The sequence below is a fragment of the Otolemur garnettii genome, unplaced genomic scaffold, assembly GCF_000181295.1.
Source record: "Otolemur garnettii isolate 467f Iridium unplaced genomic scaffold, OtoGar3 scaffold00322, whole genome shotgun sequence".
NCBI classification, from domain to species: Eukaryota; Metazoa; Chordata; class Mammalia; order Primates; family Galagidae; genus Otolemur; species Otolemur garnettii.
The window spans coordinates 52705-68690 of NW_003852717.1; the positions used below are offsets into that span (position 1 = coordinate 52705).

The window sequence follows — 15986 nt, forward strand, 5'->3', positions numbered from 1 at the left end:
AGTGATACTATTTATGTTGATTAGTCAGTTTGATTAAAAATCTCAAGCTCTACTTAGATGACCGTTTTCAGGAAGTTTTTGTCATTCTTTATTCTTATGTAAATCTAGAAGATTGGCCCATTATTATTAAGTGCAATTTCAGACAGTTTGGTGAAAGCGGAGATCGTTAGGCTTCTTCTGTCTTTGTTTCCACAGTCTTTAACCTGTTTATTACACAAGGTAGGAGAACTCTACGGATCTACTGAGGGATGTGGAGTACTTTTCCAATTGCTCTATTTTGTTAGAAGTCACTTATTTTGTGTTTTTTCTTGATTTTCTTCCCTTTGAGTGCTGGACCACCACACTAGGTAGATTCCTGTTCCTTTCGCTATTCCCTGGGAGTTAAGTTCCAGCTGCTGAGATACCTTGAATGACAACAATTCTGAAAACAAAGGGAGGCACAGCAATCTCTGGCTGCACGAATCAGATATTTGCCAAATGCCAAAATAATATTCTCCTGGATTGGCACCTAATTTCTAATCGAGGCGGTGCCTTTCCCCAATCCGTTTAGCTATGAGAGATAGGGATTCCAAATATGTATGTGAATGCATATATGTGCATCTATAATTATTTCTGTATCTATGTATTTTTATATACAATGAGTTCTGCTATAATATTTGTTTTGAAAATGTGAATTTGTATTAGTACACTTGGCACATTAAGGAACAAATTGTGCAGACTGTAGATTTGGTATTTGCTTATGCAGGATTTGTTTGCAAGAAACACAGGATGAACTAGACCTGGCTGAATCGCATCTGTACACAAAAGATGCATGTGCATACACGCGAGTATACCCAAGCACACACCAACCCATCTGTTCATCCTCTGTGCTGTGAGCCACACACACATCTGGTGTTACAACTTTCCATCTGATTCAAATAACCCACCGTCCACTGTTTCATAATAACTCCAAGTTGCAGTTTTTCTGAAGTCTACTTCCAAAAGCAAACTTTGGGTTCTTTTCAAGGTCAAGTGGCATATTTCACATAGGACTTATCTATTTCTTATTCATTTAACATATGTAAACTGTACTTTCATTTGTATTAGATGCAATTTTGTGTGTGTCTCTGTGCAGGCATGTGTGTCACTGATAAAATGCCTAAGTTTTGTGTTCAACATCATTCTCCCATAAGCCCTGTGAATTTTATTGCTTGATTCTTCATGGCACACTAGATTTAAGTAATATAAAAGAACCGACAATTCCACATTTAAATTCACACAAACATGTCTAATTATAATACAATGTCCACAATTCATTCTAGTATTTGGAGCCCCCTTGTCCAACAGTGATGAACCTGACGCCTATTGTCCTTATCACAATTGCTTACTAGGTCAAGTTCTTAGACATAACCAGCCTCCCTCACTACTGCTAACCCATACTCACTACAACTTCTCACCATCACCAGAACTCCCCCTGGGTGGAGGGCACTTCACCCTGCACTGGGCTGTGACAACATATCAAACCATTCTTCCTGTGGTCTTCCTTTCTCTCTTGGCATCTTCCTTTCTCTCTCGGCTCTTACTGTTCCCCTTCCTTACACTGCTCAGGCTCCCTCAGCATTCACCACCAGGTGTGGTCGCCTACCTTGTTCTGCTTAACCCATTGGCTACATAACTGAACTGCTCATTAAAAGAAGAAATGAGAAGGGGAAGAGAAAGAAAAAGTTAAAAAAAATTGGCAGTGGAATAAAAAGTAGTGACCTATCACCCAGGGATAACTCTATCTTCTGGATTTGCATTAGAAATTTAGCTTTTTTCTACCTAGGAAAAATCTTTTAATCTTATTGAAGGAGCAAAGGATTACATCTATATTGACCCAGAACAAATACTAGCCATCCTTCTCCCAAAGTTCTAGTGCAATTTGAAAAAAAATGGTGCAAGAAGTAATCGCAAAATATTGTTCCATAAACTGCTGGTTCAATGGGTGGTGGTTGTTTAACATATTGTACATTAAGGAAATCAGTTTATCCCTGATCCCAAGAAGAAAGTGATTTTTTTAAATCCATGTGAGCTCTGCATAGTATACAGTTTTCTTACAAAGTGTGGTGAATAAGGGAGGGCAGGTTCCCAGGGCCCAGAGCCCACAAGCAATGAGCTGTATCACGACACTGCCAGCGCTGGGCTATACCAACAGCCAGCCAGCATTCACTTCATAATAGAGAAAAACAAACGGAAACCAATGGACGAACCCACCTCTACTTCCTTGAATAAGTGCATGTGCTAAATTTAAAATCTCACAGTGACGAATCTGAAAGCAAAACCTGAAATATGAGCCAATTAGGAGCCACATGAGTATTTCTAGAATCTAAGAAGAATCTACTTCAGTCAAAACTATTCTCTTAGAAACACTCTTTTTTAATCACTAGTTCTTGAGTAAAATAGAAGTTAGCTTCATATGAGATGCTACGATACATCCCCATGAATTTATCAACCATACAGAGTAAATTGCAAATATTTTATAACTTGTGGATTCAGTCATTCTGTACAAGCCATTTCCACATTTTCAAAAAGTCCTGGTAAAGGAAACTTTTAAGGATATCATTAGATATTCATACACAATAATTAGTTAAAAATACATGAGTCTGAAGTGAGAAAAATCAGGCAAATTGTCTGCTCATCATTTTCTGAACCAATGTACAAGGTAAGTTTCCTTTACTCACATCCACTTTACTCGACTCATGGAATTAAGCAAAGCTCTCCAGTTCTTTGGAAAACACACCAAGAGGCTCTCAGGCTGAGAGCTCTCACAACATGAGGCTCCCTTGTTTGAGTGATACCAGTTTTCTCCTGCCAGTTATTCACTGTTATCTGTTTATGCCCATCATACATGTTACTGTAATCATATAATTCAATTACATGTTACTAATACTTGTTCGAATGATGAAATTTTAGCTACTTGCCTTTCTAAAGCATCCAATTTCATGCTATCATTTCATGAGTGTCCTTAACAAAAAGAGCTTTTCTATGCTGACTGTACTAGATACTGGAAAGTTCAGCAGTCCCAGGACCATTCTCAAATTCAAAAATTTCTTAGAAAGATTCACAGTATTCAGAAAAATAACATTATGCTAATGGTTATGGTTTGTTACCATAAAAGGATACAGATTAAAATCAAGCAAGGGAAGAGGTGCATAGGATTGAGCCCAGGAGAATTCCAAGCCTGCAGCTGTCCTCTCCCAGTGGGGTCTAGTAAACAGGGCTTACTTCTGGCAATGCTACCAGGCAAGACACACGGAGTATTGCCAACGAGGGATGTTCACCTGATCCTTGGTGTCGAGAGTCTTAACGGGGGCTTGGGTATGCAAACATGGTTGACCACTCACATAGCTGACATAGCTGACCTTAATCTCTTATCCCTGCAGAGGTCAAGCTGATACCACCTGGCCCAAAGCTCACACCATAAGTCACATTGTTAAGACAGACTGTCCAGCATGATCCAGAGCCTCCAGGTTAAAAAGAAGAAGAAAAAAAAACCCTCTTTATTTCTGGGTGTTAACCCCTAGAAGCTGAGAGCAAAGGCCAGATCTCAAACAACTGTATTATTGGCTTACTTAATATTGTTTGAAAGAGGCAATTTAAACATCTTGATTTTAGTGAGCATTTCTAAAACATCCAATTCACCGTTAAATTATGTTTTATAATGTACTTAATAAGAGTGGTAATTTTTATGCTAAATATATTAGAAATACTATAAAGACAAGTTACTTAAAAAATGACAATAAAAAAGAAGTTAATAAAACATACTGCTTCTGCCTTAGAGATAAGCAAGGCAACAATAAAAGACTGGAAAGATCAAACAGAGAGAGAATCTTCATTCCCACTGTTTGTCAGGTTTCTTTGTGTTCTTTAAAGAAACCAAACTGAGCATCTTAGACACAGCACTGTCTGTAGTTTATGACAGGAAGAGGAGAGAAGATTTCAGTAGCAGACTCAAAGGAAGGCCCTTTGTTTTACAACCCAAGGTTGATGAATAAATGGACACACGTGGATCTTTATTCTCTAATTCCATTTATAACTTTTAAACAAGATTTTCAATGAATACACCAAACATGAAATAGCAGAGCTGTGACAATGTTGAATTGAACCTGAGCCCTGTGCTCCTGGGAGATAGTAGAGGTTAGAGGAATCCTCGTCATCCACTTACACCCCTGTGTGCTCTGGGAAACGGTTTACTGTGACAAGAAAAAAGAAATGTATGGCGTAGGTGAGACTTAGACTTAGGAGACCCCTTGTTTATCTATGGCAAAGCCAAGCACAACTCCTCCAAACGCAACTTCCTCCAAATTCCTCACAAATGAGTAGCTGAACTACTTGTTCCCCCCAATCAATCATAGCAGAAAGGCATGTTTCTGCTTAACAAAAATGAGTTAAGCTTCTTTCCTTCCCCCAGGCTGCTGAACTTTGGCACACCCTCAGCCTGAGCCAGTACACAACCCTTCTGAGAAGAAGCTGGCCCATGATACAATGTTCTCTGATCTGTGCAGTTGGGCTGCTCCTTCGTTCTATGCCCACACCCAGCTCTTTCTAGCCTTGTTTATTCCCCTCTGCACTCTTAAAGTGCTTGTAGACTAGGGTCATAGCAGGCTTCCTACTTCAAGAGTCCCTCCACCCACTGTGCAATAGTCACGTTCCTTCCCTGGCAGTAATCCTTAGGGATTGAAGTTTCTTCCTACTCTATTGGTTTGTTTTTTCTTTGACAGATTCTATTGAATTTTGTCTGTATGGATTATGGGATGCACTTATATAAATTTAGGTTAATATTCACACTAAGGAGAATATTGCAAGAAAAATAAGGTAAAATTCAAGGGTAAATGTGAAAACAGAGATACAGACACCCACTTACTTGCTTGGAAGACTCTGGTTTTAGGCTGCATATGTTAGTCTGTTTGTGTGTAAACATTCATGAACCTAAAAATATTATATAATTATACGTTATGTAATTATAGTATGGCTATCCATGACCTAGACTAGTTTTTATTTCTTTCTTTAAGTCTCTTCTCATTTTTTTCTTTCTAATATTCTTCTTTCCCTTTAGTGTTTTACACTTTTATTGCACTAAAAGTCATCTTCTGGTTTCTTCTTACTCCTTTTTTTTTTCCAGTTACTGCCTAACTCCCAGCAAAATGCCACTCCTCCCAGCCCCCCATCTCATACTTTCCACACCCCTGTAGTCTCAAGTTTGGGTGCAAAGCACCAAGAAGCCTCTCTCCCTCAGAGAGAGCTGGCCCAACTCTGAGGCACTGAAAGAGTGCTTTTGGTATGTATGTGCTATAAACTAAAATAAAATCTTATGCCCCCCAGCCTACTAAATGTATTCCCTCTTGTACTCCCTAATGGAACCCATATAAACCTTAAAGCTGAGTTGCCACCCCATGAGGAAAAGGGAGGTCAGACTCACCTGGCTAGCCCCCACCTAGAATTACACTTTGTCACGGTAAGATACTAAACATTAACAGGACCAGGGCTGTGTAATCTACAGGTTAAACCACACCTGCAGGCACCAACTTAGTTGTTGGATCACATGAGTCTTGGTATATGTCCTGAGGCTGTTTCTCATTAACAGACTTCCTTATCTTCACTTAAAACATTCCATACCTTTGAACAAAACTTCATTTTATTAACCAATTGCAAATCAAAGAAACTTTAACGCACCTATAACCTGTAAACCTCCACTGGAGGATGTTCTATGGGTGGATTGCTTGAGCTGAGGAGTTCAAGACCACCCTGAGCAAGAGAGAGACCCCCCCTCATCTCTACTAAAAGTAGAAAAACTGAGGCAGGAGGATCACTTCAGCCCAGAAGTGAGGTTGCTGTGAGCTATGATGATATCATGACATTCCACTCAGGGCAACAAAGTGAGATTCTGTCTAAAAAAGAAAAAAAGTGAGTTTCCATTGTGTTTAATGTTTTTCTCTTTCTTTCTGTCTCTTAGTGGTTCCTTGAGGGCTTTGATGATCAGAGCAGAGACAGAAAGTACCACTTCAGCCTAGGCCTATCTGTTCTGAATAGTCAGTTTCACTGTAATCCTCAGACCCAGACAGTCACTGGTGGCCTAGGCGATGTCATCACCAGCCATGGCCTGGACCTTGCAACAAGCACAGGTCAGGTACTCGACTTTAATCCTCTTGGGATCAAACTTGGGCGCTGTGTTGGAGGAAGCTGGGGTCTGATGACCCTCAATCAGGAAGGAAGGAAGTTGCACCTTGCCCTCCTCCCAGAGAAAAGCCAAAAGCTGTTCTGGGCTCTTAATCTTAGTTGTTGAGTAGTTTCTTCCACCAATTTCAATGCCTGTGGAAAGGTACATGCAAAGTCTGTTTCTGACTCATCCTTTCATCATGTGATATCAGTTACTGTTAGAGATTTAAAGCAGCCCGAGGAGTTGTATTCAGAAGAGCTGAAATCAAACTGCAAGCTTCACTTTCCCTTTTGCTCTGGCCCCTCTTAACTTGCTGGGCTCTTAGCCTGCTAACTGCCTATTTGAAATGAATCTCTAAGGTGAACAAGGTGTTTGCTCTTCGAATCACAGGAAAAGCTCAAAGCATTTATCCTATTAGGGTACATGTGAATTTGTTAAAAGGTCGAATATAAATGTCTTAACATAACAATTATGAGATAGACATTATGACTATGTTAGCCAGTTGGATGAAAGTTTTTCAAACTGTATATAGAAGCAACGCACTGTATCCTGTGATAGAATTAATGTACACAATTACGATCTAATAAAAAAAAAAGCTCAAAGCAATCTTACTCTCTGAACGTATTACTTGTACTCAAGTTTATATTCAAGTTTGTTGCAGCTAGGGAGGGAGCCGAAACATGGCGGACTGAGAATTCCCCAAGAGGGGACTTCCTGGGGAATGGGGTAGGGTCTGACAGACAAAGGGAGGAAGGACCTGATAAATTCACACACAAAGTTTCTATCTAGAGACCAGGACAGACTGACGCTTTATCTGCCTGTGGGAGGCAGATAGGTGCAGCCTGGAACCCAATTCTCACTGGGGATTGGGGGCCGTGTGTATACAAAGTAAAAAAGTGAGAAGTTAACAGTCTCATGACTTAAACAGGTGGTGTTTTGTTTAAGGAAGAGGTATAAGGGTGAAAGTTAGGGAAGCACTAAATTATGGATCAAAGGACACTATGGTAGAGGTTTAAAGAGGAAGAGTTACAGTCTCCAGGTCAGATAGCTACAGCTTGGGGGGTAACTGTCAGTCACTTTCTTACTTTATTGATATCTCGTCCCTGCTGAGCTCCTGATTTCTATCTAAACATTTCCCAGACTAGTTTCTTATCTACTCTGCTAAACATTTGACAATCCTGGGTATTCTGCAGGAGTCCTCCGGAATACCAGCCTACACTACAGCTTGTACCCATGCAAGTTGGAAAAGTTTTTAGACTATTTAGATTGTTTTTAAAGTAGCCTAATCTTGATTCTCATGTGGGCGGAAAAAACAAAACATGTTTCAACTTTGTGTCATTGTTTGAGACGCCAAGGACTGGTGTGGAAGGCTCGTCCGTCTACCTTCAGGGGACATCATCTTGATGGGACTCAGAAAACTACCCTAAAATGAAGGCCTCTGAAGCAAATGTGCTCTGAACTCCCTTATTCTCCTGCCTCTTGGTCTCATTCTTCCCTGGGCTAGCCACAGAAACCAGAATCCCTTTTCTTCAGGGTGGACTATAAATTCCAGAACCCATTTTTTCAGAAAGCCAGCCTTAAAACCTAAAATTATTCCATGTAGAAACTGGTCTAACTTGTTGAACTGTAAGACTCCCACTCCAGAAAGGGCCCTACCTCACACTCAGAAGGAAGGAACGCATGCCAAGAGGAGTGAGTGTCTAGACAAAAAGGCCTGCTGGGTTCCCCCAATTCAGCCCATTATCATTAGATCGTAATCATTTTGCCCAATCATATGTCTACATAGTTAATACTTTGTTGAACCAAACCTTTAAAAATTGAGAATTTCCTCTGCATCTTTGAGTTTCATTTCAAACATTCCCATGTTTATGTTTTAAAATAAATTTGTAATTTTTTCTCTTAATCTGCCTCATGTCAATAATTTTTCAGTAAACCTTTATGGGGATACAAAGGGCCCTTTAAAGGCTCCACAGTGTGGCTAATCTTTGGGTGGCTAGGGACCTTTAATCCATATAATGTCAATAAATTATGTTTAGGGGTATAGGTGTTTTAGAAGGATCTAACTGGTTAACATTTTAAAACAAGATATGCTCTAAAACTTGCATACTTAAAATAGTTAGAAAAGATGATACATTATTCAAAACAGCAAATCTTAGAATACTGACATTTGTTTACTTGGTAGGATTTTTTTAGTTTAAAAGTAGTAATTAAAGCTGCATTTTAGTTCCTTGTCTGTGTTATATATCTAATTCACAGAGTGTAAAAATAGTTAAAAAGTAACTTAAACTCATAACTAGTATCTAAGTAAAATGCTAAGATAAATACATGAATTAGGTACATATAAGTGGGATAAATGCTTAAAGATAAAATTTTCATGCAATTTAAAACCTTAAAGTTTTGTTTAACTAAATAAAGATATTTTTAATATCTGGACCATTTCCAATTGACAAAAAATTATATGAAAGCACATGTCTAAAAATTATAAAATGTTTCTGACCTATAAAACACTGATATGTAACAGTGGAAAAATTTGAATTATTTTAACCTCCAAATAGGGCACATTTAAACACTACCTAAAGAACTACCTAAATAAAGCTCAAGATCTTTCTGAAACTCCCCTTCCATTTTGCCAAAAGGAGATTTTTACTGAAAAGGAGATTACCCATTTTACCAAAAAGGAGATTAAGAAAAAAAAAGAGGAATCCATAAGTAGGAAAAAAAGATGTAAAGAAATCTATGAATATAAAAATATATATTGTGTGTAAAAAGTTAAACAGAAAGGAAAATGATATTGTATGACAAAGGATCATACAAATTTATTGTATGACATTAAATTTTTTCCTTAAATAAAACATAGTTATCTAAGAAAAGAGAAATTTAAGACAAACCAAAAAGCTTACACATGTTGTAGATGGTTGTGCAAGTCGAGATAAAGCACACAGAACCTTATGAAATGGTTTCTTATGTGATCCACTTAGCTATAATTAAGAAAGAAAATTTTGGTTAAAACAATGTTTCTTAAAATATTAATTTTCTCTTAAATTACAAAAATGTATTAATTCTATAACATATCTCTTGGAAAGAAAAACTTGTCAAACTCATAACTTAAAGTTAAACTTATTCTATATCTTGCTGCCTTCAGCTTCTTCTCCTTTTAAAAGGGCTGGGGCGATAACACTCATCTTCAACTTTTCATTGTCTCCTGTACTATTTTACCCCCTTTGGTTCTAAGTCTACTGTTATGGGCTAATGTTAGATTGCTTTTTCTTAAAGATTTAGAAAATCAACGTTTTCTTCCAATATAACTTGCTTTATATTTTTATAAATATATTATAAACATTTATGCCAGAATTATGTGAGATTCCTAAAATCCTGATCTGCCTTAGAATATGTTATCAATAATAATTATAATTATTATGCTACTTTGTGATGTGTCACAGAAATAATCAAATCTCTTGGCTCAGCACCTGTGGCTCAAGTAGCTAAGGTGCCAGCCACATACACCTAAGGTGGCAGGTTCGAATCCAGCCTGGGCCCACCAAACAATGATGGCTGCAACCAAAAAATACTTGGGCATTGTGGCAGGGGCCTGTAGTCCCAGCTACTTGGGAGGTGGAGACAGGAGACTCGCTTGAGCCCAGGAGTTGGAGGTTGCTGTGAGCTGTGATGTCATGGAACTCTACCCAGGGGGACAGCTTGAGGATCTGTCTCAAAAAAAAAGAAATAATCAAATCTCTATCTTTAACCATTGGTATTCTAAGACTCTTTTTTTTTTTTGAGACAGAGTCACCCTTGGTAGAGTGCTATAGCATCATAGCTCACAGCAACCTCAAACTCTTGAGCTCAAGTGATTCTCTGGTCTCAGCCTCCCAAGTAGCTGGTACTACAGGTGCCTGCCACAACACTCAACTATTTTGTTGCTGTTGTTGTTGTTGTAGTTGTCATTATTGTTTGGCAGGCCCATGCTGGGACTGAACCCACCAGCCCTGATGTATGTGGCTGGCACCCTAAGCACTAAGCTATGGGTGCCACACCTATTCTAAGACTCTAATTATTCACAATTATTATTTTATTTAGAGATTTCTCAAACAGTTTATAATCAGCTACAGTATAAGATTCGCTTCTTTTTAAAAAGTCATCAAGAGAGCTAAAATATTTATAAACTTTTTTTTAGATATTACTGATTCTTTATGCTTTGTTTTCCAGAGTCAAGATAAATATTAAATAGGAAACTACCTAATATCTCCAGAATTTGCAAATTACTTAATCCCACTAGCCCCAATCTATTCTCCATTGCTGACTCCCTTCTACTTAAAGTACAAACATCCTCCCTCTAGGCCCAGAGACTATAACATAAGACAGGGGCCTGTGAATTCGTAAGGGCCCAATTAAAAGGAACAAAATTAGTTCAGACCCTCTACATCGAAGACAGACACATAGATGACTAAATACGAGGCAAAATAAGAGATCTTGACTTTGGAGGCTATGTGGTCAAGCATCCCTCCCAGTGATAAACATTTCCTGCTTCCCATAGACTTAAAATATTACTGTAGAACAAAAGTCTCTAAATTCCTTAGCTTGGATGTTTAACAATACTTTTGTTTTGTATAACAAATTTCTATAATTAAACCCAAGATGATAACAGCTCAAAGCTTATAGGTAAGGTAACATCATAACCTTGCTGTCAACTTTTGAGTATTGCTCTTATGTCCCCCCAAAGGTTAAAAGTACCTATCCACCCCCACTGCCATCTAGCCTAGAATGTTTTATTAGCTATAAGCCTTTTGGCTCCAAGTTCCTTGGTCACAGGGATCCTGCTAAGGACCTATGGACCTAGGCTAGGGAGCCACACTCCCTGACAAAGATGGGACAAAGGAAAAGTTCTGCTTTCAATGCTGCTCCTGGCAGATCTTGGACAAAGGGGAAAATTGTGAATATACAGGTGTCTCAAAAGTCACCCATAAGTCATACATAGAAATTATAGCTAAATGTACCCTTGTTTACAAAATACTCATTATAAAATTTTACAAAATATTTACAAAATCTTCTCTATGTGTTGGCTAACTCTTTGTAAACTTTTGTAACCTACCCACTCTTGGCCAAGGAAACTCCTAAAACACCTTAAAGCTGAGCTACTAGCCTAGAGGAGAAGGAAGGTCAGACACAGCTAGTTAGGCACCCTCTGTCCAGAGTTACTCTTTATAACAATAAGACACTAAACCATTAACAGGACCTAAAACCATGCAAGTAAGACAAAGGTTATACCTCATGTGCAGATCATCAAATTACTAAATAGATTGCTTGAGGTCTGAACAGACATTTTTTTAAACCTTAAATTAAAACATTCCAAGCCTTTAGACAAAGCTTCATTTCTTTAACCAATTGCAAACCAAAGAATCTTTAAACCCACCTATAACCTGTACATTGTCACTTCAGATGCCCTGCCTTTTTGTGCCAAACCATTCTATGTCTACTATATATTGAGTTATGATTTTACATGCAATTTCCTTCTCTCTAAAATGTGAAAAATCAAACTATCATCCAACCAAGGTGAGTCCACTTGCTCAAGACCTCTTGAGCTTACCTCTCTGGACTGTGGCTGCACATACTTGTCTCAGAACAAATCTCTTTAAATTATTTTACAGGGTTTGGTCTCTTTTCTGTTAACAGTGCATTACCTATTTCAGAATCACTTAAAGCAGTATATAATACTATTCAGATTGATTGCACGATTTCGTTAAAAATCTCAGACTCTACTCAGATAACCTATTTCTGTATTATTTTTGACTCACATTAAATCTGAGAGATTAGTTTATAATTATGGGCTATAGTTATAGCCAGTTGGGTGAAAATTGAGATTTTTCATGCTTTACCAATCTTTGCTTTACCAATATTTAACCCATGTATTATACAACTTAAAAGAGTTCTGCTGAATAGGAAAAACAAACTTTTTCTCTGCTTTCACACCATAATAATCAATGCAGAAGACTTCTGTGACCTCTGGTCACCTAAAAAAATATGGGGGGATCTCTCCCCCCGAGTAGTCACTCAGTAATTCTAGCAGGCCCCAGCTGGCTGTCGTATTCAACTCAATTCTAGCACTATCTACCTGAAGATAGCAACAGATCACACTGATTGAGGGTTCAGTTCCAAAAGACTGCCCCCCATGTGAAATGTCAACCACAAGCCCCAACTTGCTTGATAAAGTAAGGTTAGTACAACCCCCTTCTTGAGTTTAATTAATTTGCTATAGCAGCTGATAGAACTCCAAGAAATACTTATTTTTGTTTACTGGCTTGTGTTATATAGTGTTTTATGATTCTAAATGTTCAGCGTGGATGCACTTAACAAGAGACTCAGCCCACAGTGAAACTGCTGACCCCTCAAAATGAAAAACGTACATATAATGGACTGTGGGGATGAGATAATGCCAGCTGTGGCCAAGCACCTGGGACCCAGGAGACCTCATAAGAACCAAGAACTTGACGCCGAAAAGCAGCTGAGATAATGACCTTTGACACTTCTACAGTGTCCATAAGACAGCAAAGAGAGCAGCCATGGCCAACACACCTGCAGAAGCTCTGCCCAGGAGAATTCTCAGGCCTCTGGGCTAACAGTAGCCTGGTTGCTGGAAGCTGTGCCTGAGAACAGTGCCGCCCACCCCCAGCCACGCCCCCTGACCTTTTGCCCCACCCCCAAGCCTGATCAGCATTTTGAAGAAATTCTGGACCTGCCAGGTTCACCTGTCTGGGTGCTGGTCTCTTCAACGCTCACTATGGTTTGTTCCCCCTTTATCTTATTACTGCTTGTGTGTGTGAATTTATCTGCATGATTGTGCACAAAAGCCTCACAATAAAAGATGAATTTGAAAGCATTTTATTGGCCACAGAGTCATCATGAAACCTTCCAGCGCTGAGTCTAAGTTAGCACAACTAGGCTGATTCAAACCTGACACCATGGACTATTAATAAAGGATATCACAAAGGATACTGATGCAGAGATGGGCAGGGTGAGGTATAAAATAAGGAGCAGAAAGTGGAATCTTCCATGACTCTCTGGGTGTGCCAGCTCCAGGAACCTCTGTGTGCTCAGCTATTTAGCTCAACTCAGCTCATTTGGGCTTCATTTTAAGTAGGCGTAATTGATTAAGTCATTGGCCTTTGATAATCAACATAACCTTCACCCTTCCTCCTCTCCCCAGAGATCAGAGGTGGAGCCAAAAGACTCAACCCTCTAATTATCCCTTGGTCTTTCCTGTGACCAACCCCCATCCTGAAGCTACCTAGGGACTGACGGCCAGCCACTAATCAATTCATCGGTTAGCTGGAGTCTAGAAGACGATGAAGACATGACACTTACAAGATGGACAGGGATGATAATAGAGCCTCCAAATACAATTTATGAAAACCAAATATACAGCCTTAAAATAGAATGTGGACCTAAATACCCAGAAGCACCCCCTTTGTAAGATTGTAACAAAAATTAACATGAATGGAGTTAATAGTGCTAATGGAGTGGTGGACCCAAGAGCCATGTCAGTGCTAGCAAAATGGCAGAATTCATATAGCATCAAAGCATCAAGAGCTTTAATGCCTAATGATGTCTAAAGAAAATATGAAACTCCCTCAGCCACCTGCAGGACAGTGAAAGCAAAACCACGGCCCTTCCCGTCTCCACCTTATTCAATTTAAGCAGTCCTCATTTTCCACAGTAGTAAATTTTCTAGATACGTCTTGTAGCCCTGAAAGTATTAGAAAGGAAGCTCCCGTTCAAAGGCTTAAGATACTGTAAATAATACTAATTTTTGTCCATTTGAAATATATAAGTTGTGCCATAACAAATCATCATGTCTAGTGTAACGACTGTCCACATAGCTGAACTTCTCAGATCAATAAAGTGTATCTAAATCGGTTCCCATCATAGCTGGTGGACACATCTAACACAACAGTGAAAAGACTCAGCACACAATCACCTTGCTGCCGATTACATGGCCTGGGGTCTCTGCCTTCTCTCCTTTCACCTGCCCCTATCTCCTCCTCTCCCTCCAACAGCCCTCTAGCTTGTTAGAGTAGATGTGAAGGTTTCAGGTCACAGCTTGTGGGACTACTGCTGGGAGTGTGGGGTGCTTTGTTTGCACCCTTGATTTCTTTAAGTCTTACATGATGCCCCCTTCCAAGCTATCATCCCCTTCCCATTCTCCTCCACTCCCTCTCTTGTCCTAAGCATAAATTGTAACCCCTCCCCTCTGAAATAGGGGTGTAGTGAGGAATTCAGGGCTTTCTCATCTTCTTTCCCCCACCCGTATCAAGGGGTGTTGCTTTCTCCTCCCACCTCCTCAAGTCCATCTTTGCACTGTCGCACCCAACACTTTCCATGACACTTTCTTGCTTTGGCCAGAAGCCATCAGGTAAGATTGGAAAGAGTCTCTGACCTCCCTCATTTAGTTTTGGAAATGCATTTATTCACTCCCCCAGCCTGGGAAATGAATTGGATCCTCTGCCCTGTCACCTCTGCTGTCATCATCAGCTGATGATTTTTTTAGCTCATGTTTTGATAAGGTGAAAAGAATAGTCATCAGGGTTACTCAGATCTGCCAGCTCTCAGGGTCCTTGGTGGTTAAACATGGAGAAAGCCCACATGAAAACCCTTGAAAGCACAGACGATCCCTCTGAATTGTTTTCTTTTCCTGTAATTGCTTTTGCTTTCAAAAATCGAAGACATTTTAAACAGGGCTATCCTTGGTCGTCCTTGCAATCAATTAGGGTCAGGCTGGAGTTTGACAACTGGAACAAAAAACCTTGAATTCAATGCTTGCTGTGGTTTTGGTCCTGCTGTTTCTCACGATCCATCCTCAACGGGGATCCAGAAAGGACTGGGTGTGCACAGCTGATCTCCAAAATTGGCAGGCTTGCCTTCCCTGAAAATTGCTGTGTTTTTTCACCTCTGTTCAGGACCACTAAATCCAGAAATGTGAAGGCATACCAAAATAAAAGCAATTTATTGTGTTAAAAACAAAAAAGAAATGCACTTTAAATATATTCAATAAGAACAAAAATAGGTTAAAAGTAAAAGGATGAAAAAAAGTTGTGCCATGTTTATATTAGTCATAAAAAGCTAGAAGAGTTATAGTAGTATTAGAGCAAGTAAACTTTAAAGTATAACCAAGAACAAAAACGTAATTCATATTAAAACAGCTAAAAAAAATCCTAGTTATTTCCCTGAGAGCAGAACTTCAAAATACATGAAATCAAAAATGGAGAGAACTGCAAAGAAAACAGGTAAATTGGAAACGATGGGCAGATCAGAGATCTCATTACTCCCCTCCCAATAATTAATAGTAGATAGAAATTTTCCAGCTTTTTTTTTTCTCTAGTCAGAGTCTCACTATGTTGCCCTCAGTAGAGTGCTGCCGCATCACAGCTCACAGAAACCTCAAACTCTTGGGCTCAAGTGATTCTCTTGCCTCAGCCTCCCAAGTAGCTGGGACTACAGGCGCCTGCCACAACGCTCAGCTATATTTTGTTGCAGTTGCCATTGTTGTTTAGCTGACCCAGGCTGGGTTCAAAGCCGCTAGCCTAAGTGTATGTGGCTGGCACCGTAACCACTGTGCTATGGGTGCCAAGCCATAAAATTTCTAGCTTTCTTAACTCATATCCCAGAAAATAAGGATGACCATATCAATTTTCCTTATACACTGAAAGCAGAGCAATCAGGAAACTTTTGTGACCATCTTTTTATACATGGCAACTAGTAAAGACTTGAGGAAAAATGGGTATCAAGTAAGAGATACAGATACGATTGTTCGAGTGTG

The 15986-nt window shown here is 39.3% G+C and overlaps 1 pseudogene; it reads left to right on the plus strand.

Annotated features, from left to right (window-relative positions):
• The first annotated feature begins 13523 nt into the window (after positions 1-13523).
• Positions 13524-13822, plus strand: LOC100946382 (annotated as a pseudogene).
• The last annotated feature ends 2164 nt before the right edge of the window (positions 13823-15986 follow it).